Source organism: Leopardus geoffroyi, chromosome C3, assembly GCF_018350155.1.
Source record: "Leopardus geoffroyi isolate Oge1 chromosome C3, O.geoffroyi_Oge1_pat1.0, whole genome shotgun sequence".
NCBI lineage: Eukaryota > Metazoa > Chordata > Mammalia > Carnivora > Felidae > Leopardus > Leopardus geoffroyi.
The window spans coordinates 48,394,542-48,414,546 of NC_059338.1; the positions used below are offsets into that span (position 1 = coordinate 48,394,542).

Consider the following 20,005-nt stretch of genomic DNA (forward strand, 5'->3'; position numbering starts at 1 on the left):
AAGCGCAGACGAGAGGCCCACAGAAGAGGGTAGGAAGGGCGGAGAGGCGGTGCGCACTCCACGGACTGGCGGGAGGAAGCGGGGGCAGAGGGGCAGCCTGCCAGCCAAGCAGAGCCCCCGAGTCTGGCTTGCAAAAGCGGAGGGCCGGACGGAGTGTGTTCCGACAGCAAGCAGGACTTGACATCTGGAAGGTTATAAGCTAACAGCTCTGCTTGGAGAACGGGAGGGCTGGAGGACAACGGGAGGGAGAGTTGTTGAGCCCCAGATGACAGAGCTCAGCTTGGCAGGGAACAAAAGCGCTCGCCAGCACCGTCTCCCTCGCCCATCCCCCAGCCAAAATCCCAAAGGGAACCGGTTCCTGCCAGGGAACTTGCTTGCACCGCGCAAACACCCAACGCTGTGCTTCTGCAGATCCATCCCTCCTGCGGGTCGGACTCCCTCCTGGTGCCGCAGGGCCCCTCCCGAAGCAGATCTCCAAAGGAAAAGCGAGCTGAGCCTGCCCCTCCCGCCCCGGTGCACCTTGCCCATCCACCCCAGCTAATACGCCAGATCCCCAGCACCACAAGCCTGGCAGTGTGCAAGTAGCTCACATGGGCCACGCCACCGCACAGTGAATCCCGCCCCCAGGAGAGGGGAAGAGAAGGCACACACCAGTCTGACTGTGGCCCCAACGGTGGGCTGGGGGCAGACATCAGGTCTGACTGCGGCCCCGCCCACCAACGCAAGTTATTCAAGACAGCACAGGGGAAGTGCCCCACAGTCCCGCACCACTCCAGGGACTATCCGAAATGACGAAACGGAAGAATTCCCCTCAGAAAAACGTCCAGGAAATAACAACAGCTAACGAACTGATCAAAAATGATTTAAACAATATAACAGAAAGTGAATTTAGAATAATAGTCATAAAATTAATCGCTGGGCTTGAAAACAGTATAAAGGACAGCACAGAATCTCTTGCTACAGACATCAAGGGACTAAGGAACAGCCAGGAGGAGCTAAAAAATGGTATCAATGAGCTGCAAAATAAAATGGAGACAACTACGGCTCGGATTGAAGAGGGAGAGGAGAGAATAGGTGAACTAGAAGATAAAATTATGGAAAAAGAGGAAGCTGAGAAAAAGAGAGATAAAAAAATCCAGGAGTATGAGGGGAAAATTAGAGAACTAAGTGATGCACTAAAGAGAAATAATCTACGCATAATTGGTATCCCAGAGGAGGAAGAGAGAGGGAAAGGTGCTGAAGGGGTACTTGAAGAAATCATAGCTGAGAATTCCCTGATCTGGGGAAGGAAAAAGGCATTGAAATCCAAGAGGCACAGAGAACTCCCTTCAGACATAACTTGAATCGATCTTCTGCATGACATATCATAGTGAAACTGGCAAAATACAAGGATAAAGAGAAAATTCTGAAAGCAGCTAGAGAGAAACGTGCTCTAACATACAAAGGGAGACCTATAAGACTCGTGACCAATCTCTCTACTGAAACGTGGCAGGCCAGAAAGGATTGGCAGGAGATCTTCCATGTGATGAACAGAAAAAATATGCAGCCGAGAATCCTTTATCCAGCAAGTCTGTCATTTAGAATAGAAGGAGAGATAAAGGTCTTCCCAAACAAACAAAAACTGAAGGAATTCGTCACCACTAAACCAGCCCTACAAGAGATCCTAAGGGGGATCCTGTGAGACAAAGTACCAGAGACATCGCTACAAGCATGAAACCTACAGACATCACAATGACTCTAAACCCATATCTGTCTATAATAACACTGAATGTAAATGGACTAAATGCGCCAACCAAAAGACATAGGGTATCAGAATGGATAAAAAAACAAGACCCACCCATCTATTTGCTGTCTACAAGAGGCTCATTTTAGACCTGAGGACACCTTCAGATTGAGAGTGAGGGGATGGAGAACTATTTATCATGCCACTGGAAGTCAAAATAAAGCTGGAGTAGCCATACTTATATCAAACAAACTAGACTTTAAATTAAAGGCTGTAACAAGAGATGAAGAACGGCATTATATAATAATCACAGGGTCTATCCATCAGGAAGAGCTAACAATTATAAATGTCTATGCGCCAAATACAGGAGCCCCCAAATATATAAAACAATTACAAACATAAGCAACCTTATTGATAAGAATGTGGTAATTGCAGGGGACTTTAACACTCCACTTACAGAAATGGATAGATCATCTAGACACACGGTCAATAAAGAAACAAGGGCCCTGAAAGATACATTGGATCAGATGGACTTGACAGATATATTTAGAACTCTGCATCCCAAAGCAACAGAATATACTTTCTTCTTGAGTGCACATGGAACATTCTCCAAGTAGATCACATACTGGGTCACAAAACAGCCCTTCATAAGTATACAAGAATTGAAATCATACCATGCATACTTTCAGACCACAATGCTATGAAGCTTGAAATCAAGGAAAAAGTCTGGAAAACCTCCAAAACCATGGAGGTTAAATAACACCCTACTAAAGAATGAATGGGTCAACCAGGCAATTAGAGAAGAAATTAAAAAATATATGGAAACAAACGAAAATGAAAATACAACAATCCAAACGCTTTGGGATGCAGCGAAGGCAGTCCTGAGAGGAAAATACATTGCAATTCAGGCCTATCTCAAGAAACAAGAAAAATCCCAAATACAAAATCTAACAGCACACCTAAAGGAAACAGAAGCATAGCAGCAAAGACAGCCTAAATCCAGCAGAAGAAGAGAAATAATAAAGATCAGAGCATAAATAAACAATATAGAATCTAAAAAAACTGTAGAGCAGATCAACGAAACCAAGAGTTGGTTTTTTGAAAAAATAAACAAAATTGATAAACCTCCAACCAGGCTTCTCAAAAAGAAAAGGGAGATGACCCAAATAATAAAATCATGAATTAAAATGGAATTATTACAACCAATCCCTCAGAGATACAAGCAATTATCAGGGAATACTATGAAAAATTATATGCCAACAAACTGGACAACCTGGAAGAAATGGACAAATTCCTAAACACCCACACCTTCCAAAATTCAATCAGGAGGAAATAGAAAGCTTGAACAGACCCATAACCAGCGAAGAAATTGAATCAGTCATCAAAAATCTCCCAAAAAATAAGAGTCCAGGACCAGATGGCTTCCCAGGGGAGTTCTACCAGACGTTTAAAGCAGAGATAATACCTATCCTTCTCAAGCTATTCCAAAAAATAGAAAGGGAAGGAAAACTTCCAGACTCATTCTATAAAGCCAGTATTACTTTGATTCCTAAACCAGACAGAGACAGGCCAATATCCCTGATGAATATGGATGCAAAAATTCTCAATAAGATACTAGCAAATCGAATTCAACGGCATATAAAAAGAATTATTCACCATGATCAAGTGGGATTCATTCCTGGGATGCAGGGCTGGTTCAACATTCACAAATCAATCAACGTAATACATCACATTAACAAAAAAAAAGAGAAGAACCATATGATCCTGTCAATCGATGCAGAAAAGGCCTTTGACAAAATCCAGCACCCTTTCTTAATAAAAACCCTTGAGAGAGTCGGGATAGAAGGAACATACTTAAAGATCATAAAAGCCATTTATGAAAAGCCCACAGCTAACATCATCCTCAACGGGGAAAAACTGAGAGCTTTTTCCCTGAGATCAGGAACCCAACAGGGATGCCCACTCTCACCGCTGTTGTTTAACATAGTGCTGGAAGTTCTAGCATCAGCAATCAGACAACAAAAGGAAATCAAAGGCATCCAAATTGGCAAAGATGAAATCAACCTTTCGCTTTTTGCAGATGACATGATATTATACATGGAAAATCCGATAGACTCCACCAAAAGTCTGCTAGAATTGATACATGAATTCAGCAAAGTTGCAGGATACAAAATCAATGTACAGAAATCAGTTGCATTCTTATACACTAACAATGAAGCAACAGAAAGACAAATAAAGAAACTGATCCCATTCACAATTGCACCAAGAAGCATAAAATACCTAGGGATAAATCTAACCAAAGATGTAAAGGACCTGTATGCTGAAAACTACAGAAAGCTTATGAAGGAAATTGAAGAAGATTTAAAGAAATGGAAAGACATTCCCTGCTCATGGATTGGAAAAATAAATATTGTCAAAATGTCAATAAGACCCAAAGCTATCTACACATTCAATGCAATCCCAATCAAAATTGCACCAGCATTCTTCTCGAAACTAGAACAAGCAATCCTAAAATTCATATGGAACCACAAAAGGCCCCAAATAGCCAAAGGAATTTTGAAGAAGACCAAAGCAGGAGGCATCACAATCCCAGACTTTAGCCTCTACTACAAAGCTGTCATCATCAAGACAGCATGGTATTGGCACAAAAACAGACACATAGACCAATGGAATAGAATAGAAACTCCAGAACTAGACCCACAAACGTATGGCCAACTCATCTTTGACAAAGCAGGAAAGAACATCCAATGGAAAAAAGACAGCCTCTTTAACAAATGGTGCTGGGAGAACTGGACTGCAACATGCAGAAGATTGAAACTAGACCACTTTCTCACACCATTCACAAAAATAAACTCAAAATGGATAAAGGACCTGAATGTGAGACAGGAAACCATCAAAACCCTAGAGGAGAAAGCAGGAAAAGACCTCTCTGACCTCAGCCGTAGCAATCTCTTACTCGACACATCCCCAAAGGCAAGGGAATTAAAAGCAAAAGTGAATTACTGGGACCTTATGAAGATAAAAAGCTTCTGCACAGCAAAGGAAAAAACCAACAAAACTAAAAGGCAACCAACGGAATGGGAAAAGATATTTGCAAATGACATATCGGACAAAGGGCTAGTATCCAAAATCTATAAAGAGCTCACCAAACTCCACACCCAAAAAACAAATAACCCAGTGAAGAAATGGGCAGAAAACATGAATAGACACTTCTCTAAAGAAGACATCCGGATGGCCAACAGGCACATGAAAAGATGTTCAGCGTCACTCCTTATCAGGGAAATACAAATCAAAACCACACTCAGGTATCACCTCACGCCAGTCCGAGTGGCCAAAATGAACAAATCAGGAGACTATAGATGCTGGAGAGGATGTGGAGAAACGGGAACCCTCTTGCACTGTTGGTGGGAATGCAAATTGGTGCAGCCACTCTGGAAAGCAGTGTGGAGGTTCCTCAGAAAATTAAAAATAGACCTACCCTATGACCCAGCAATAGCACTGCTAGGAATTTATCCAAGGGATACAGGAGTACTGATGCATAGGGGCACTTGTACCCCAATGTTCATAGCAGCACTCTCAACAATAGCCAAACTTGGAAAGAGCCTAAATGCCCATCAACTGATGAATGGATAAATTGTGGTTTATATACACAATGGAATACTACGTGGCAATGAGAAAAAATGAAATATGGCCTTTTGTAGCAACGTGGATGGAACTGGAGAGTGTGATGCTAAGTGAAATAAGCCATACAGAGAAAGACAGATACCATATGGTTTCACTCTTATGTGGATCCTGAGAAACTTAACAGGAACCCATGGGGGAGGGGGAGGAAAAAAGAAAAAAAAAAAAAAAAAAAAAGAGGTTAGAGTGGGAGAGAGCCAAAGCATAAGAGACTGTTAAAAACTGAGAACAAACTGAGGGTTGATGGGGGGTGGGAGGGAGGGGAGGTTGGGTGATGGGTATTGAGGAGGGCACCTTTTGGGATGAGCACTGGGTGTTGTATGGAAACCAATTTGACATAAATTTCATATAATAAAAAAAAAAAAAAGGAAACACTAAGACAATGAAGTTAAATGCAAACTGCAAAAAAAATAAAAATAAAAAAAAATAAAAAAATAAAAATAAAAATAAAAAACTTCTACATAGGCTGAAGTAAAAAAAAAAAAAATGTTTGCCTGCTGCCTGGTGTCCTATTGATATTAGAATAAAATTTAAGCTCATTACCATGAGTTTCCAAGACAAAACAAAAAAAAAAAAACAAAAAAAAACCAGAAAGACAAATAAAGAAACTGATCCCATTCACAATTGCACCAAGAAGCATAAAATACCTAGGGATAAATCTAACCAAAGATGTAAAAGATCTGTATGCTGAAAACTACAGAAAGCTTATGAAGGACATTGAAGAAGATATAAAGAAATGGAAAAACATTCCATGCTCATGGATTGGAAGAATAAATATTGTCAAAAGGTCAACACTACCCAAAGCTATCTACACATTCAACTCAATCCCAATCAAAATTGCACCAGCATTCTTCTCGAAACTAGAACGAGCAATCCTAAAATTCATATGGAACCACAAAAGGCCCCGAATAGCCAAAGGAATTTTGAAGAAGAAGACCAAAGCAGGAGGCATCACAATCCCAGACTTTAGCCTCTACTACAAAGCTGTCATCATCAAGACAGCATGGTGTTGGCACAAAAACAGACACATAGACCAATGGAATAGAATAGAAACTCCAGAACTAGACCCACAAACGTATGGCCAACTCATCTTTGACAAAGCAGGAAAGAACATCCAATGGAAAAAAGACAGCCTCTTTAACAAATGGTGCTGGGAGAACTGGACTGCAACATGCAGAAGATTGAAACTAGACCACTTTCTCACACCATTCACAAAAATAAACTCAAAATGGATAAAGGACCTGAATGTGAGACAGGAAACCATCAAAACCCTAGAGGAGAAAGCAGGAAAAGACCTCTCTGACCTCAGCCGTAGCAATCTCTTACTTGACACATCCCCAAAGGCAAGGGAATTAAAAGCAAAAATGAACTACTGGGACCTTATGAAGATAAAAAGCTTCTGCACAGCAAAGGAAACAACCAACAAAACTAAAAGGCAACCGACAGAATGGGAAAAGATATTTGCAAATGACATATCGGACAAAGGGCTAGTATCCAAAATCTATAAAGAGCTCACCAAACTCCACACCTGAAAAACAAATAATCCAGGGAAGAAATGGGCAGAAAACATGAATAGACACTTCTCTAAAGAAGACATCCAGATGGCCAACAGGCACATGAAAAGATGCTCAACGTTGCTCCTCATCAGGGAAATACAAATCAAAACCACACTCAGATATCACCTCACACCAGTCAGAGTGGCCAAAATGAACAAATCAGGAGACTATAGATGCTGGAGAGGATGTGGAGAAACGAGAACCCTCTTGCACTGTTGGTGGGAATGCAAACTGGTGCAGCCACTCTGGAAAACAGTGTGGAGGTTCCTCAGAAAATTAAAAACAGACCTACCCTATGACCCAGCAATAGCACTGCTAGGAATTTACCCAAGGGATACAGGAGTACTGATGCATAGGGGCACTTGTACCCCAATGTTTATAGCAGCACTCTCAACAATAGCCAAATTATGGAAAGAGCCTAAATGTCCATCAACTGATGAACGGATAAAGAAATTGTGGTTTATATACACAATGGAGTACTACGTGGCAATGAGAGAGAATGAAATCTGGCCCTTTGTAGCAACGTGGATGGAACTGGAGAGTGTGATGCTAAGTGAAATAAGCCATACAGAGAAAGACAGATACCATATGATTTCACTCTTATGTGGATCCTGATAAACTTAACAGAAATCCATGGGGGAGGGGAAGGAAAAAAAAAAAAAAAGAGGTTAGAGTGGAAGACTGCCAAAGCATAAGAGACTCTTAAAAACTGAGAACAAACTGAAGGTTGATAGGGGGTGGGAGGGCGGGGAGGGTGGGTGATGGGTATTGAGGAGGGCACCTTTTGGGATGAGCACTGGGTATTGTATGGAAACCAATTTGACAATAAACTTCATATATTGAAAAAAAAAAAGTGACCTAGGTGTTATATCCTAAGCCTGAGACCACTGAGTTATATCTTTCAGTTGGAATGGCCATTTAATCTCTCACCCATAACAGAAAGAATTATGCAGCCGTTGCTTAAACCCTTATGCAGTTCACACATAGGGAAGTGTCTATTTAATTAATTTTTTTTCAACGTTTATTTATTTTTGGGACAGAGAGAGACAGAGCATGAACAGGGGAGGGGCAGAGAGAGAGGGAGACACAGAATCGGAAACAGGCTCCAGGCTCTGAGCCATCAGCCCAGAGCCTGCCGCGGGGCTCGAACTCACGGACCGTGAGATCGTGACCTGGCTGAAGTCGGACGCTTAACCGACTGTGCCACCCAGGCGCCCCTGGGAAATGTCTATTTTAAAAACCACCTTCTTGGGGTGCTTGGGTGGCTCAGTTGGTTAAGCATCCAACTTCAGCTCAGGTCATGATCTCACAATTTGTGAGTTCGAGCCCTGCATCAAGCTCTGTTGTGAGAACTCAGAGCCTGGAGCTTGCTTCAGATTCTGTGTGTGTCTCTCTCTCTGCCCATCCCTCACTAGTTCTGTCTCTCTCTCTCTCTCTCTCAAAAATAAATAAAAACATTTTAAAAAATTAAAAAAAAAAAAAACACCTTCTTTAAGACTTCTCCTCCTGAAATAGAGGGACCAAATAGTCTGAAAGGTCTGCTTAAAAAAAAAAAAAAAAAGTTTATTTATTTTGAGACAGAGCACATGAGAGGGGAAGGGACAGAGAGAGAAGGAGAGAGAGAATCCAAAGCAGACTCTATACTGTCAATACAGAACCCAACACAGGGCTCAATCCTATGAACCATCATGAGAGCATAACCTGAGCTGAAATCAAGAGTCAAACACTTAACTGACTGAGCCACCCAGTCATCCCTGAAGGGTCTTCTTATTACAATACAACTACATCCATGACATAGCACACTTTCTGAAGCATTATTGGGTTTGCAGGAAAAAATAGAAATCTCTAGGGGCAACAAAGAAAAAACAATAAACAAAATAAGCTAAGAATGGAGTGGGAGATGGTAATCAGTATTCACTAGGCAAACCCAAAGTCATGGTTGCCCCAGTAAAAATAACAACACTGCGTGAAGAGGGTAAGATGGCAGAGTAGGAAGATTCTGAACTCACATCCTCCCAGAGACATAGCAAGGCTGCAACTGCATACAGTGCAACCTACTCCGAGAAAGACCAGAAAAGCAGCAGAACAGAACTTTAACAGCTAAAGATATAAATAAAAAGTCACACAGGGGTGCTTGATCATGATCAAGTCATGATCTCATGGTTCATGGGTTCCAGCCCCACATTAGGCTCTGCGTTCACAGCTTGGAGCCTGGAGCCTGCTTCAGATTCTGTGTCTCCTTCTCTTTCTCTCTGCCCCTCCCGTGCTTGTTTTCTCTCTCTCCCCTCCCCCTCTCTCTCTAAAACAAATAAATAGAAACAAATTAAATAAATAAATAAATAAATAAATAAAATAAACAGGTGGGAGGGGCAAAGATGCCATCAGGAACTAACCCTGGTACAGAGCCCCACAGGCAGGCGGGATATCACAAGTGTGATAAGTCCCCTCACTGAGGAGCAAGGGCTTCAAGCCCCACAGTGGGCAACTCCTGCCCTGGGATCTGCACTGGCAAAATGAACCCCCATAACATCTGGCTTTGAAAATTAGCAGGGTTTAACTCTGGAAGAGCTAGAGGGTTATAGGAACTGAGACTCTGTTCTTAAAGGGCTGCCACATTATATCACTCACTCTAGGATCCAACACAAAGGCAGCAGTTTGAAAAGCACCTAGAATGTAGTAAAGATTTATTGACAAATTTTAGGGTATATGATAGAGGGGCAAGGGTCTGTAAGAAATTTCTCCAGGAAGAGAAGTGCTGGAAAGCACCCTTTTTCCCCACTCCTTCAGGTGAGATGGCCTGACACTGGGGGATGCCGGCTCTGGCACCCTCCATCTACCTTGTTAGCTCCACTGAACCTATCCCAGCCTCCCCTTCCAGATCCACCCTGCCCAACCTGCTTACCCTGACAAGTGTCTTCCTAAGCAACTACTGTTCTGTCACACCCAGCAGCTAGCCTCAGCCAGCACAGACATTCCTTTAAAGTGACTCCTTCTCCAGGGAGAGCCAGTCCCACCCATTGCCATGTCTACAATAGTCCAACTGGGCCTCAGAGCTGGCCGTGCCAGGGACCAGCCCCACCTACCAGTGCACCCACAGCAGTTGTGGCCCAATCACAACAAGAAGGTACACATAGTCCACACAAGGGTCATCCCTGGATCATGTGGTTCAGGAGACCAGCAGGCCCCATGTGCTACTGGGCCCCACAAAGACACTTCTTCAAGGCCAGGAGACACAGCTGACCTACTTAATACATACAAACAAACACAGAAAGTTAGACAAAATAATGAAACAGAGGAATATGTTCCAAATAAAAGAATAAGACAAAACCTCAGAAAAAGAACTAAATGAAACAGAGATAAGCAACCTACCTGATAAAGAGTTCAAAGTAATGATCATAAAGATACTGACCAAACTTGAGAGAAGAGTAGATGAACTTAGTAAGAATTTCAATAAAGAGATAGAAAATGTAAGAAAGAACCAATAAGAGCTGAAGAATACAATAACTGAAATGAAAAATACACTAACGGGAATCGATAGCAGATTAGAGGATGCAAAAAAGAAAAAAAAAGATTAGAGGATACAGAATGGGTCAATGATCTAGAGACAAGGTAGTGAAAATCATCTAAGCTGAACAGCAAAAAGAGAAAAGAATTTTTAAAATGAGGATAGGGTAATGGACCACCAGAGCAACATTGAGTACACAACCATTCATATTATAGGGTCTCAGAAGGAAAAGAGAGAAAGAAAGGGGTAGAAAATTTATTTGAATAAATAATAGTTGAAAATTTCCCTAATCTGAAAAAGGAAACAAACATCCAGGTCCAGGAAACACAGCCCCAGACAAGATGAATCCAAAGATGTTCACATCAAGGCACATATTAATGCCTAATGGCATTTTAATTCCAAAAACTAAAGAGAGAATATTAAAAATAGCAAGCGAAGGGGTACCTGGGTGGCTCAGTCAGTTGAGCGTCTGACTCTTAACTTTGACTCAGGTCATGATCTCACAGTTTGTGAGTTTGAGCCCCATATCAGGCTCTGTGCTGACAGTGCAGAGCCTGCTTGGGATTCTGTCTCCCTCTCTCTTTGCCCCTCCCCTGCTTGCTCTCTATCTCTCTCTCAAAATAAATAAAAATAAACATAAATTAAAAAAAAAAAAGATTATCTCTCCTTCTTTTCCTTTCCCCCAGTTGTGTTCTCTCTCTCTCTAAAATAAATAAATAAAAATAAACCTAAAAAAAAAAGAGAAGGCAAACTAGTTTAAAAAAAATAGCAAGAGAAAAGTAAGTAGTTATGTACAAGAAAACGCATATAAGAGTATCATCTGATTTTTCAACAGAAACTTTGCAAGCCAGAAAAGAATGACATGATACATTCTAAGTGCTGAAAGGAAAAAACCAACAACCAAGGATACTCTACCCAGCAAGGCTATCCCTCAGAATTAAAGGAGTTCACTCAGATTGAACTGAGTTTCCCAGGCAAACAAGAGTTAAAGGAGTTAATCACCACTAACCTGGCCTTAACAAGAAATGTTAAAGGAACTTCTTTAAGCAGAAAAGGAAAGGCCACCAGTAGAAGAAACTTATGAAACAAAAAAATTCACTGGTAAAAGCAAACATGTAATAAAGGTAATAGATCAATCACTTACAAAGTAGTATAAAGGTTAAAATACAAAAGCAGTAAACCAATTATATCTACAATAATTAGCTAAGGGACACATAAAGTAAAAAGATGTAAAATATGTTAAGTACATAAAATGCTGTGTGGGGAGTAAAATTTACTACTTTTAGAAGGTATTTAAACTTAAACATCAAATTAAAATAGACTGTTAAATAGTATAGAAGTCTTAGCCTCAGCAATCACACAACAAAAAGAAATAAAAGGCCTCCAAATCAGCAAGGAAGAAGTCAAACTTTCACTATTTGCAGACTTCTTGATAATCTGAAGAAAACCCGAAAGATTCCACCAAAAAATTGCTGAAGTCTCAGGATATGAAATAAACATACAGAAATCTATCACATTTCTATACACCAATAACGAAGCAGCAGCAGAAGAAATCAAAGAAGCGATCCTATTTACGATTGCACCAAAAACAATTAGATACCTAGGAATAAACCTAAACAAAGAGGTAAAGGTCTACACTCTAAAAACTATAGAAGACTTATGAAAGGAATTGAAGAGGACACAAAGAAATGGAAAAGCATTCCATGTTCATGGATTGGAAGAACAAACACTGTTAAAATGTCTATGCTACCCAAAGTGATCTACACATTTAATGCAATCCCCAACAAAATATCGCCAGCATTTCCCACAGAGTTACAACAAACAATCCTAAAACTTGTATGGAACTAGAAAAGACCCCAAAGAGCCAAAGCAATTTTGAAAAAGGAAAACAAAACTAGAGGCATCACAATTCCAGATTTCAAGCTATATTATAAAGCAGCAGTCATCAAGACACTAGGGTACTGGCACAAAAACAGACACATAGATCAATGGAACAGAAGAGAGTGGAGCAGAAAAAATAAATAAATAAAAATGTATAATTAATAAATAAATAAATAAATAGAAAAGAATAGAAAACCCGGAAATGGACCTACAACTATATGGTCAAGTAATCTTTGACAAAGCAGGAAAGAATATCCAAACGAAAAAGACAGTCTCTTCTGGGGCGCCTGGGTGGCGCAGTCGGTTAAGCGTCTGACTTCAGCCAGGTCACGATCTCGTGGTCCGGGAGTTCGAGCCCCGCGTCAGGCTCTGGGCTGATGGCTCAGAGCCTGGAGCCTGCTTCCGATTCTGTGTCTCCCTCTCTCTCTGCCCCTCCCCCGTTCATGCTCTGTCTCTCTCTGTCCCCAAAATAAATAAACGTTGAAAAAAAAAATTAAAAAAAAAAAAAAAAAAAAAAAAGACAGTCTCTTCAATAAATGGTGTTGGGAAAGCTGGACAGCAACATGCAGAAGAATGAAACTGGGCCTCCTTTTTTTTTTTTTGGTTATTTATTTGTTTTGAGAGAGAGAGAGAAACACAAGTGAGGGAGGGACAGAGAGAGGGGGAGAATCCCAAGCAGTCTCTGCACTGTTAGTGTAAAACCCAATGCGAAGCTCGAACTCATGAAACCATGAGATCATGACCTGAGCAGAAATCAAGAATTAGACGCTTAACTGACTGAGCCACCCAGGTGCCCCATGGACCACTTTCTTACACCACACACAAAAATAAACTCAAAATAGATAAAAGACCGAAATGTGAGACAGGAAACCATCAAAATCCTAAAGGAGAACACAGGCAGCAACCTCTTTGACCTCAGCCATAGCAATTTCTTACTAGACATGTCTCCAGAGGCAAGGAAAACAAAAGCAAAAATAAACTATTGGGACCTCATCAAGACAAAAAGCTTCTGTACAGTGAAGGAAACAATCAACAAAACTAAAAGTCAACTGACAGAATGCGAGAAGATATTTGCAAATGACATATCAGATGAAGGGTTAGCATCCAAAATCTCTAAAGAACTTACCAAAATCAACACCCAAAAAACATGTAATCCAGTGAAGAAATGGGCAGAAGACAAGAATAGATACTTTTCCAAAGAAGACATCCAGACAGCTATGAGACACATGAAAAGCTGCTCAACATCACGTATCATCAAAAAATAGAAGTCAAAACCAAGATAAGATACCACCTCACACCTGTGAGAATGGTTAAAATTAACAACATAAGAAACAACAGGTGTTGGCAAGGATGCAGAGAAAGGGAAACCCTCTTACACTATTGATGGGAATGAAAACAGGTGCAGCCACTCTGGAAAACAGTATGGAGGTTCCTCAAAAAGTTAAAAATAGAACTACCCTATGATCCAGCAATTGCACTCTAGGCATTTACCCAAAGGATACAAACATATAGATTCAATGGGGTACATGCACCTTGATGTTTACAGCAGCAATATCAACAATAGCCAGACTAGGGAGAGAGCCCAAATGTCCATCAATTGATGGATGAATAAAGAAGACGCAGTATATATACACAATGGAATATTACTTAGCCATAAAAAAGAATGAAATCTTGCCATTTGCAATGACATGGATGGAGCTAGAATGTACTATGCTAAGCAAAATAAGACAAACGCCATATGATTTCACTCATTTGTGGGACTTAAGAAACAAAACAGATGAGCATATGGGGCAGCAGGGAAAGAGAGAGGGAAACAAACCATGAGAGTCTCTTCTCCAAAAATAGGGAACAAACAGGAGGTGGGTGGGGGATGGGCTAGATGAGTGATGGGTACAAAGGAAGGCATTTGCTATGATGAGCACTGGCTGTTGTATGTAAGTGATGAATCACTGAATTCTACTCCTGAAACCAAGATTGTGCTATATGTTAACTAACTAGAATTTAAATAAAAATTTGAAAATAAAATAAAATAAAACAGACTATTAAATACATAGGGTGTTCTATATAAACCTCATGGTAACCACAAACCAAAAACTTGTAACAGATACACAAGGAATTTTAAAGACAAAGAAATCCAAGAATAACACTAAAGAAAATCATCAAATCACAAGAAAGCAAGAAAAGAAAGGAACAGAGAAGAACTATAAAAAGAACCAGAAAACAATGAACAAAATGGCAATAAGCACAAATATCAATAATTACTTTAAATGTAAATGAACTAAATGCTCCAATCAAAAGATGTAAGATGACTAAGTGATTAAACAAAACCAAAAAAACTAGATTCATCTATATGCTGCCTACAAGAGACTCACTTCACATATAGACATATACAGACTGAAAGTGAAGGGATAGAAAAAGATATTCCATACAAATGGAAATGAAAAAAAGCTGGGGTAGCAATATTTATATCACACAAAATAGACTTCAGAACAAAAAACATAACAAGGGACAAAGAACAGCATTACATAATGCTAAAGGGAGCAAAAGGATATAGCAATTGTAAATATCTATCCACCCAATATAGAAGCATCTAACTTATAAAGTAAGTATTAACAGATATAAAGGGAGAAATTGACGTAATACAAAAATAGTAGGGGACTTTAATACTCCACTTACATCAATGGATAGATCATCCCAGACAGAAAATCAATAAGGAAACAGTGGCTTTGAATGACATTAGATCAGATGGACTCAAGAGATATATAGAGAACATTTCATCCAAAAACAGCAGAATGCATTTTTTTTCAAGTATATCTGAAACACTTCAAGATAGGTCATATATCAGGCCATAAAACAGGTCTTAATACATTTAAGAAGATTTAAATCATGTCAAGCATCTTTTCTGATCACAACAGTATGAAACTAGAGGCTAAACAACATACTACTAAAAAGAAAAAAATGGGTTAACAAAGAAATCAAACAGAAAATTAAAAAATACCTTGAGGTAAATAAAAATGGGAACACATTGTTTACAAATATATAGGACACAGCAAAAGCAGTTCTAAGAGGGAAGTTTATGGTGATACGAGCTTACCTCAAGAAATAGGAAAAATATCAAATAATCTAATCTTACACCTAAGGGAACTAGAAAAAAGAAGAATAAAGCCCAAAGTTAGTTGAGGGAAGGAAATACTAAAGATCAGAGAGCAGAAATAAATAAAATATGGGGTGCCTGGGTGGCTCAGTTGATTAAGCATCTGACTTCAGCTCAGGTCATGATCTCAAAGTTCGTGAGTTCAAGCTCCATGTCGGGCCCTGTACTGACAGCTCAGAGCCTGGAGCCTGCTTCAGGTTCTGTGTCTCCCTCTCTCTCTTCCCCTCCTCTGCTAGCACTCTGTCACTCTCTCTCTCTCTCTCTCTCTCTCTCTCTCTCTCTCTTTCTCTCTCTCAAAAAATAAATAAACCTTAAAATTTTTTTTAATTAAAAAAAAAAGAAAATACAAACTGAAAAAAAAAAAAAGATCAATGAACTTAAAAGGCATTTCTCTGAAAATAACACCTTGATACACCTTTAGCCAGACTCATCAAGAAAAGAAGAGAGAGTACTCAAATAAATAAAATGAGAAATGAAATAGAAGGTACAATGACTCCACAGAAATACAAAGGACTACAAGAGACTACTAGGAAAAATTATTTACCAACAAATTCCAACAACCTAGAAGAAATGGATAAATCCCTAGAAACATACAACCTTAGCAGAATGAATCAAGAAATAGAAAATCTAAGCAGACAAATTACTAGTAATTAAATTGAATCACTAAACAAAAACCTCAAAACCAACAGAAGCCAGGATGAGATGGCTGCAAAGGTGAATTCTACCAAATATTTAAAGAAGAGTTAACACCTATTCTCAAACTATTCCAAAAAATAGAAAAGGAAGAATTGTTTCAAATTCATTCTATAAAGACAGCATTACCCCGATAGCAAGACCAAAGACATCACAAAAAAGAAAATTAGAAGTCAATTATCCTTAAGGAACATAGATGCCAAAATCCTCAACAAAATATTAGCAAGCCAAGTTCAACAACACATTAAAAGAATCAGTGACCACAATCAAGTGGGATTTATTCTAGGGATGGAAGAATGAGTCAATGTCCACAAATCAATCAGTGGGATATACCACATTAACAAAATAGAGGATAAAAACCATATGCTCATCTCAATAGATGCAGAAAAAGTATTTGATAAATTCAACATCCATTCGTGATAAAACTCTCAACAAAATGATATAGAGGGAACATAACTCAATATAATAAAGCCTATCTATGACAAACTCACAGTTAACATACTCAATGGTTAAAAGGTGAAATATTTTCTCTAACATCAGTAACAACACAAAGATGCTTACTCTCACCACTTGTATTCAACATAGTACTAGAAGTCCTAGCCAGAGCAATCAGACAAGGAACAAAAATAAAAGGAATTCAAATTGGTAAGGAAGAAATAAAACTGTCACTATTCGCATATGACATAATATTATATATGGCAAACCCTAAAGACTCCCCCCAAAAAACTATTAGAACTAGTAAGTGAATTCAGTAAATTTGCAGGATACAAAATTAATATATAGAAATGTTACATTTCTATATACTAATAACAAACTAGCAGACAGAAAAATTAAGAAAACAATCCCATCTGAGGTGCCTGGGTGGCTCAGTCGGTTAAGCCTCTGACTCTTGATTTCAGCTCAGGTCATGATCTCACAGTTTGTGAGATCAAGCCCATGTTCGGCTCTGCACTGACAGGAGCAGAGCCTGCTTAGGATTCTCTCTCTCTCTCTGCCCCTCCCCTTGAGCTCTCGATCTCTCTCTCAAAATGAATAAACGGAAAAAACAAGAAAACAATCCCATTTAGTAACAAAAACAATTTTTTAATTAAAAAAAGGAAAAAAAACAATCTCTTTTATAATCGCACCAAAAATAATAAAATATCTAGTAATACATTTTACCAAGGAGATGAAAGACCTATACTCTGAAAACTGTAAGATATTGATGTAAGAAATTAAAGATAACACAAACAAATGAAAAGATATACCCTACTCATGGATCAGAAAAATTAGTATCATTAAAATGTCCTTGCTACCCAAAGCAACCCACAGACTCAATGCAATCTCTATCAGAATGCTAACAACAATTTTCACAGAACTAGAACAAATAATCCTAAAATCATATGGAACCTTAAAAACCCTAAGAGCCAAACCAATCTTGAGAAAGCAGAACAAAGCTGAAGGTATCACACTCCCAGATTTCAAACTATACTACAACGCATTGGTAGTCAGAACAGCGTGGTACACACACAAAAACAGACACATAGATCAATGGAATAAAGCAGAGGGCCAGAAATAAACCCACACTTATATAGTCAATTAATCTATGACAAAGGAGGCAAGACTATAGCATAGGGAAAAGACAATCTCTTTGATAAATGGTATTGAGAAAACTGGACAAACATAATGAAAGGAATGAAATTAGACCACTTTCTTACATCATATAATATACAAAAATAAGCTCAAAATGGAATAAAGACTTAAATGTGGGCCCTGAAACCAAAAAACTTCTAAAAGAAAACATCGGCCATAATCTCTCTGACATTAGTCTTAGCAATATTTTTTGGATCCCTCTCTTCAGAAAAGGGCCACACAAAAGCAAAAATAAGTAAGCGGGACTACACCAAAATAAAAAGCTTTTGCACAGCGAAGAAAACCATCAACAAAACGAAAGGCAATCTACTGAAAAGGAGATATTTGCAAGTGATATATCCAATAAGGGGCTAATATCCAAAATAGATAAAGAAATCATATAAGTTAACACCAATGAAACAGTGTGATTTAAAAATAGGCAGAAGACATGAATAGATAATTTTCCAAAAAATACATGCAGATGACCAACGGGCACATGAAAAGATGCTCAACATCACTAATCATCAAGGAAATAAACATCAAAACCACAATAAGGTATCACCTCATACCTGTCACAATGGCTAGAATCAGAAAGACCCAAAATAGCACCTGCCTAGCTCAGTCAGTGGAGTGTACGACTCTTGATCTGTGGACTGTGAGTTCAAGGCCCCCATTGGGTGTAGAGATAACTTACAAATAAAATCTTTTAAAAAAAAAAAAAGGGGGTCCAAAATAACAAGTGTTGGTGAGGATGTGGAAAAAAGGAACCCTCATGCATTATTGGTGAGAATGTAAATTGGTGCAGCACTATGAAAATAGTACGGAGGTTCCTCAAAAAATTAAAAATAAAAATACCATATGATCCAGTAATTCCACTTCTGAGTATTTACCTGAAGAATATATAAAAAAAAACTCATTTGAAAAGATAAATGCACTCCTGTGTTTATTGCAGCATTATTTACAATAACAAAGATATGGAAGCAACGTAAGTATCCATCAATAGATGAATGGATAAGGAAATGGTTGTATATATAAACAATGGAATATTAGCCAGTCATTAAAAAAAATCTTGCCATTTGTGATATGGACCTAAAGGTATTATGCTAAGAGACATAAGTTAGACAAAGAAAACAAATACCATTTTGATTTCACTTATATGTGGAATCTGAAAAACAAAACAAAGAAAACAAAACAGAAGCAGACTTATAAGTACAGAGAACTGGTGGTTGCCAGAGGAGAGGGGATAAAGGGCTGGGCAAAGTAGTTGAAGGGGACTAAGAGGTACAAACTCTCAATTATAAAATAAATAAGTTATGAAGCTGTAAAGTACAGCACAGGGAATACAGTAAAAAGTATTGTATTACTTTTGTATGGTGACTTATCATGGTGAGTATTTTGTAATGTATATAATGTCAAATCACTATGTTGTACACCTGACACTAATATAATATTATATGTCAACTACACTTCAATTAAAAATAAATAAATAAATTTTTTAAAATACCAACTTTGGGTCTGACACTAAGCCTTGGACTGGCTTCAAAGTAAGAGACCTGAGTACTGGACTATCACATACGGTCAGGATTCCAGAAGGAAGAAAATACAAATCCTCTCTTCAGGAAGCGTCCATGATTTACATTCTGAGGATTTCATGATTAAGATTAACCAAATGTTAGCTATAAAAGCAAATATCGCGGGGCGCCTGGGTGGCTTGGTCGGTTAAGCGTCCGACTTCGGCTCAGGTCACGATCTCACGGTCTGTGAGTTCGAGCCCCGCGTCGGGCTCTGTGCTGACAGCTCAGAGCCTGGAGCCTGTTTCGGATTCTGTGTCTCCCTCTCTCTGACCCTCCCCCATTCATGCTCTGTCTCTCTCTGTCTCAAAAATAAATAAACGTTAAAAAAAAATTAAAAAAAAAAAAAGCAAATATCGCAAAATATGTAAATAAACCATCATAAATGAGACCCAGAAGAAACAACAAATAGTAATTCTAGATACTAATAGTTTCATATATTAGAAATATGAGATTTAGAATGTGAAACCATCCATGAAATGTTTGAGAAATGAAAGATTGAATCTAAAAATAAATGAGCAATAAAAAATATTAAATATGATGAGACAGATACAAAAACAAACAACAGAACTCTTAGGTGGATAATACAATTATTGATTATAAAACTCAAAAGATGGGTTTTAGTAGAAA

General features: G+C 38.8%; 1 protein-coding gene across 3 annotated transcripts in view; it reads right to left on the reverse strand.

Annotated features, from left to right (window-relative positions):
- Window positions 1–20,005, reverse strand: part of AXDND1 (axonemal dynein light chain domain containing 1) — an 88,083-nt gene that overhangs the window by 45,377 nt on the left and 22,701 nt on the right. The window lies entirely within an intron of this gene.